Raw genomic sequence first — 7,689 nt, forward strand, 5'->3', positions numbered from 1 at the left:
AAGAAGGCCGGCAACGTTAAAGGTAGCTCTCGTAGTAGCTCCTTTGTATTTGATACCGATGCTGTTGCTCACATTTGCAACTCAAAGCAGGAACTGTGGAATAAGCGGAGTCTGGCCAAGGACGAGGTGACGATGCGCGTCGGGAATGGTTCGAAGGTCGATGTGATCGCCGTCGGCACGCTACATCTACATCTACCGTCGGGATTAGTTTCAAACCTTAATAATTGTTATTTAGTACCAGCTTTAAGCATGAACATTGTATCAGGGTCTTGCTTAATGTGAGACGACTACTCATTTTAGTCAGAGAATAATGGTTGTTCTATTTATATGAGTGGTATGTTTTATGTTCATGCTCCGCTGGTGAATGGTTTATTCTTGATGAATCTCGATCGTGATGTTACACATATTCATAGTGTGAGTACCAAAATATGTAAAGTTGATAATGATAGGCCCACATACTTGTGGCACTGCCGCCTTGGTCATATCGGCGTTAAGCGCATGAAGAAGCTCCATACTGATGGACTATTAGAGTCTCTTGATTTTGAATCATTTGACACATGCGAACCGTGCCTCATGGGCAAGATGACTAAGACTGCATTGTCAGGAATAATGGAGAGAGCAACCGACTTATTGGAAATAATACATACTGATGTGTGTGGTCCAATGAACGTTGAAGCTCGTGGTCGCTATCGTTATGTTCTCACTCTCACCGATGATTTGAGTAGGTATGGGTATATCTACTTGATGAAACACAAATCTGAGACATTTGAAAAGTTCAAGGAATTTCAGAGTGAGGTCGAGAATCAATGTCACAGAAAAATCAAGTGTCTGTGATCTGATCGTGGAGGAGAATATTTGAGTCACGAGTTTGGCACACACCTAAGGAAGTGTGGAATCGTTTCACAACTGACGCCGCCTGGCACACCGCAACGCAACGGAGTGTCTGAACATCGTAATCACATCTTATTAGATATGGTACGATCTATGATGTCTCTTACCAACTTACCGCTATCATTTTGGGGATACACATTAGAAACTGCAGCATCCACTTTAAATAGGGCACCGTCTAAATCCGTTGAGACGACACCGTATGAACTATGGTTTGGCAAGAAACCTAAGTTGTCGTATCTTAAAGTTTGGGGCTGCGATGCTCATGTGAAGAAACTTCAACCAGAAAAGCTCGAACCCAAAGCGGAGAAATGCGTATTCATAGGATACCCTAAGGAAACTATTGGGTATACCTTCTATCTTAGATCTGAAGGTAAAACCTTTGTTGCCAAGAACGTATCCTTTCTAGAGAAAGAGTTTCTCTCGAAAGAAGTCAGTGGGAGGAAGGTAGAACTTCATGAGGTAATTACACCCCCTCTCGAACAGGATAGTAGCACAGCGCGGGAAGTTGTTCGTATGGCGCCTACACCAACTGAAGAGGAAGTTAATGATGATGATCATCAAGCTTCGGATCAAGTTACTACTAAACCGCGAAGGTCCACAAGGGCACGCTCCGCACCAGAGAGGTACGGCAACCCTGTGATGGAAATCATGTTGTTAGACAACGTGAACCTTCGAACTATGAAGAAGCGATGGCGGGCCCGGATTCCAACAAATGGCTTGAAGCTATGAAATCCGAGATAGGATCCATGTATGAGAACAAAGTATGGACTTTGGTGGACTTGCCCGATGACCGGTGAGCCATAGAAAATAAATGGATCTTCAAGAAGAGACTGATGCAAATGGTAATGTAACCGTTTATAAAGCTCGACTTGTCGCAAAGGGTTTTCGACAAATTCAAGGAGTTGACTACGAAGAGACTTTCTCTCCCGTGGCGAAGCTGAAATCAGTCCGAATCATGTTAGCAATTGCCGCCTTTTATGATTATGAAATTTGGCAAATGGACGTCAAAACAGCGTTCCTTAACGGGAACCTCAAGGAAGAGTTGTATATGATGCAACCAGAAGGTTTTGTCGACCCTAAGGGTGCTAACAAAGTGTGCAAGCTCCAGCGCTCCATCTATGGGCTGGTGCAAGCATCTCGGAGTTGGAACATTCGCTTTAATGAGGTGATTAAAGCGTTGGGTTCATACAGGTTTACGGAGAAGCATGTCTGTACAAGAAAGTGAGTGGGAGCTCTGTAGCTTTCCTCATACTATATACGGATGACATATTATTGATGGGGAATAATATAGAGATGTTGGAGAGCATAAAGGCCTATTTGAACAAAAGTTTTTCAATAAAGGACCTTGGAGAAGCTGCATACATATTAGGCATCAAGATCTATAGAGATAGATCAAGACGCCTCATAGGTCTTTCGCAAAGTACATACCTTGACAAGATATTGAAGAAGTTCAATATGGAAAACTGAAAGAAAGGGTTCTTGCCAGTTTTGCAAGGTATGAGATTGAGTAAGACTCAGTCGCCGACCACGACAGCAGATAGAGAGAAGATGATATAAACCTATGCATCAGCCGTGGGCTCTCTAATGTATGCCATGCTGTGTACCCGACCTGATATAAACCTTGCCATAAGCTTGGTAGGGAGGTACCAAAGTGATCCCGGAATGGAACACTAGACAGCGGTCAAGAATATCCTTAAGTACCTGAAAAGCACTGAGGAACTGTTTCTCGTTTATGGAGGTGACGAAGAGCTCGTCGTAAAGGGTTATGTCGACGCTAGCTTCGACACAGATCCGGATGACTCTAAGTCACAGACCGGATACATATATGTGTTGAATGGTGGGGCAGTGAGCTGGTGCAGCAGCAAGCAAGAAGTCGTGGCAGCATCTACATGTGAAGCGAAGTACATAGCTGCTTCAGAAGCGGCTCATGAAGGAATTTGGATGAAGGAGCTCATCACCGACCTTGGAGTGGTTCCAAGCGCGCTGGGTCCAATGACACTCTTCTATGATAACACTGGGGCCATTGCCATAGCCAAGGAGACTAGGTTTCACCGGAAGATGAAGCACATCAAACGCCAGTACAACTCCATCCAGGACCATGTCAAGAGTGGAGTGATAGATATTTGTAAAGTACACACGGATATGAATATTGCAGACCCGTTGACTAAACCTCTTCCACGAGAAAAACATGATCAACACCATAATGCTATGGGTGTTCGATACATCACAATGTAACTAGATTATTGACTCTAGTGCAAGTGGGAGACTATTGGAAATATTCCCTAGAGGCAATAATAAAATGGTTATTGTCATATTTCCTTGCTCATGATAATCGTCTATTGTTAATGCTACAAGTGTATTAACAGGAAACAGTAATACATGTGTGAATAAATAGATCACGAAGTGTCCCTAGAAAGCCTCTAGTTGGCTAGCTCATTAGTCAATATATGATCATGGTTTCCTGATCATGGGCATTAGATGTAATTGATAACGGGATCACATAATTGGGAGAATGATGTGATGGACAAGACCCAATCCTAAGCATAGCACTAGATCGTATTATTTGTATGCTAAAGCTTTTCTAATGTCAAGTATCTTTTCCTTCGACCGTGAGATTGTGCAACTCCCGGATACCGTAGGAGTGCTTTGGGTGTATCAGACGTCACAACATAACTGGGTGACTATAAAGGTGCACTACAGGTACCTCTGAAAGTGTCTGTTGGGTTGGTACGAATCGAGATCGGGATTTGTCACTCCGTGTGACGGAGAGGTATCTCTGGGCCCACTCAGTAGAACATCATCATGAGCTCAATGTGACTAAGGAGTTAGTCACACGATCACGTGCTACGGAATGAGTAAAGAAACTTACCGGTAACGAGATTGAACAAGGTATTGGTATACCGACGATCGAATGTCGGGCAAGTTCTATATCGACAGACAAAGGGAATTGTATACGGGATTGACTGAATCCTTGACATCGTGGTTCATCCGATGAGATCATCGGGGAGCAAGTGGGAGCCACCATGGGTATCCAGACTCCGCTGATGGTTATTGGCCAGAGAAGTGTCTCGGTCATGTCTGCCTGTCTCCCGAACCCGTAGGGTCTACACACTTAAGGTTCGGTGACGCTAGGGTTATAGGGAATTGTTATATGAGGTTACCGAAAGTTGTTCGGAGTCCCGGATGAGATCCCGGATGTCGCGAGGAGTTCCGGAATGGTCCGGAGGTAAAGATTGATATATAGGACGGATGGTTTTGGACACCGGAAGTGTTTCGGGCATCACGAGTAATATACCGGGACCACCGGAGGTCGCCCCGGGGGTCCACCGAAGGGGGGCAACGACCCCAGAGGTAAGGTGGGCCAAGTGGGGGAGGGAACCAGCCCCTAGGTGGGCTGGTGCGCCTCCCCACTCAGCCCAATGCGCAGGGGAGAGAGAAGGGGGGTTGGCAAACCCTAGGCACAGGTGGGCCTTAGGCCCACCAGGTGGTGCGCCACCCCCTCCCACCCTAGCCGCCGCCCCCTTTCCCATCTGGTGGCTGCCGCACCACCTAGGGGGGAAACCTAGGGATGGCGCACCCCCCTCCCCCTCCTCCTATAAATAGAGAGTGGTTTTGGCCCTTGGGAGACAGACTTCTCCCTCTCCCTCGGCGCAGCCCTGCCCTTCTTCCTCCTCCTCTCTGCCGGTGCTTGGCGAAGCCCTGCCAGGAGACCTCGTCTCTCCATCGACACCACGCCGTCGTGTTTCTGGAGTTCTTCCCCAACCTCTCCCTCCTCCTTGCTGGATCAAGGTGCGGGAGACGTCACTCGGTTGCACGTGTGTTGAACGCGGAGGTGCCGTAGTTCGTCACTAGATCGGAATCGCTGCGAGTACGACTCCATCAACCGCGTTCTAGCAACGCTTCCGCTTAGCGATCTTTAAAGGTATGAAGATGCACTCACCCCTCTCTCATTTCTGGTCTCTCCGTAGGAAGATCTGAATATGCGTAGGAAAATTTTGAATTTATGCTACGTAACCCAACAGATCGAGACGCTTCATTGGTCTTTCACAAAGCACATACCTTGACAAGATATTGAAGAAGTTCATACTGGATAAGACCAAGAAGTGGTTCTAGCCTGTATTACAAGGTGTGAGCTTGAGCACAGCTCAATGCCCGACCACGGTAGAAGATAGAGAAAATACAAGTACCTTCCCATATGTTTCAGCCATAGGCTCTATTATGTATGCCATGCTGTGTACCAGACCTGATGTGAACCTTGCCATAAGTTTGGTAGGGAGGTACCAAAGTGATCGAGGAGTGGATCACCGGACATCGGTCAAGAATATCCTTAAGTACCTGAAAAGGACTAAAGATATGTTTCTCGTTTATGGAGGTGGCGAAGAGCTCGTCGTAAAGGGTTACATCGATGCCAGCTTCAACACAGATCCGGATGACTCTAAGTCACAACCAGATACATGTATATTTTGAATGGTGGGCAATCAGCTGGTGCATTTGAAAGCAAAGCGTCATGGCGGCATCTACATGTGAAGCGGAGTACATAGCTGCTTCGGAAGCAACACAGGAAGGAGTCTGGATGAAGGAGGTCATCACCCACTTAGGAGTGATTCTCAGTGCGTCGGGCCCGATGACTCTCTTCAGTGACAACACTCGAGTTATATCCATTGCCAAGGAGCCCAGGTTTCACAAGAAGACCAATTACATCAAGCACCGCTTCAACTCCATTCGTGGATACATCGAGGATGGAGATATAGATATTTGTAAAGTACACACGGATTTGAATTTCGCAGATCCGTTGACTAAACCTCTTCCACGAGTGAAACATGATTAGCACCAGAACTCTATGGGTGTTCGATTCATCACAATGTAACTAGATTATTGACTCTAGTGCAAGTGGAAGACTGTTGGAAATATGCCCTAGAGGCAATAATAGAGTGGTTATTATTCTATTTCCTTGTTCATGATAAATGTCTATTATTCATGCTATAAATGTATTTACCGAAACCGTAATACATGTGTGAATATATAGACCGTAACATGTCCCAAGTGAGCCTCTAGTTGACTAGCCCATTGATCAATAGATGGTATTGGTTTCCTCATCATGGACATTGGATTTCATTGATAACGGGATCACATCATTAGGAGAATGATGTGATGGACAAGACCCAATCCTAAGCATAGCACAAGATCGTATAGTTCGTCTGCTAGAGCTTTTATAATGTCAAGTATCATTTCCTTTGACCATGAGATTGTGCAACCCCTGGATACCGTCGGGGTGCTTTGGGTGTATCAAACGGCACAACGTAACTGGGTGATAATAAAGGTGCACTCCAGGTATCTCCGCAAGTGTCTGTTGGGTTGGTACGAATCGAAACTAGGTTTGGTCGCTCCGTGTGATGGAGAGGTATCTCTGGGCTCACTTGGTAATGCATCAGCATGATGTGCTCAATGTGACTAAGGAGTTATCCACGAGGTGATGTGTTATGGAACGAGTAAAGAGACTTGCCAATAACGAGATTGAACAAGGTATAGCGATACCAATGATTGAATCTCGGGCAAGTGTCATACCGATAGACAAAGGGAATTGCATACGGGATTGAGTGAATCCTCGACATCGTGGTTCATCCGATGAGATCATCGTGGAACATGCAGGAGCCAACATGGGTATCAAGATCCCGCTGTTGGTTATTGGATTGAGAGAAGTCTCGGTCATGTCTGCATGGTTCCCGAACCCGTAGGCTCTACATGCTTAAGGGTCGGTGACGCTAGAGTTGCTATGCGAATCGTATATGTGGTTACCGAAGGTTGATCGGAGTCTCGGATGAGATCCGGGACATCACGAGGAGTTCCGGAATGGTCCAGATGTAAAGATTTATATATGGGGAGTCCAGGTTCGGTCGCCGAAAAAGTTTTGGGGTTTATCGGTATTGTGCCGAGACCACCGAAAGGGTACTGGGAGTCCACCGGGAAGGTCCACCTGTCTCGGAGGGCTACATGGAATGAAAGGAGAAAGGAACCAGCCCCTGGTGGGCTGGTGCGAGCCAAGGAGGTGGCTCAAAGCGCACAAGGAGGCCAAGGAGGCCAAACCCTAGGCGTGGTGGCTGCCTTGGGTGGCAAGCCACCCCCTAGGATGGCGCCCCTCCTCCAACTTGGGCTGCCGCACCACGTAGGCAAACCCTAGGGTGGCAACACCCCCTGTTCCACCCTCCTATATATATTGGAGGCTTTGGGAGGGCTGCACACACATGTATCTCTCTCCCTCGGCGCAGCCCTACCTCTCCACCTCTCCTCCTTCGCGGTGCTTGGCGAAGCCCTGCCGAAGAACCGCAAACTCCATCGCCACCAACCCGTCATGCTTCTGGAGTTCTCGCTCAACTTCTCCACCCTCCTTGCTGGATCAAGAAGGAGGAGACGTCCCCGGCCTATATTGTGTCGAACGCGGAGACACCGAACGTTCGGTGTTTGATCGGATCACCGTGAGTACGACTCCATCAACCGCGTTCGTAGTAATGTTTCCGCTATGCGATCTTCAACGGTATGAAGATGATCTACCTCTATTGTTGCTGGTTTCTCCTAGTTAGATCTTGGTATTACGTAGGAATCTTTCTGAATTATTACTACGTTACCCAACAAATATAACCCATGGTCGGCTTGTCCCATCAAATGCGACCGCAGGGACCATCCAACCAGCATCTGTCATGGAGGGTCGGGCACCCTCGTCCTCGACCCATTATTGATGGGTACCACCTCACTAGAGTCCTCATGGATGATGGAAGTAGCCTTAATCTGATTTAGGGAGGT

The sequence above is a fragment of the Hordeum vulgare genome, chromosome 2H (assembly GCF_904849725.1).
Source record: "Hordeum vulgare subsp. vulgare chromosome 2H, MorexV3_pseudomolecules_assembly, whole genome shotgun sequence".
Lineage (NCBI taxonomy): Eukaryota > Viridiplantae > Streptophyta > Magnoliopsida > Poales > Poaceae > Hordeum > Hordeum vulgare.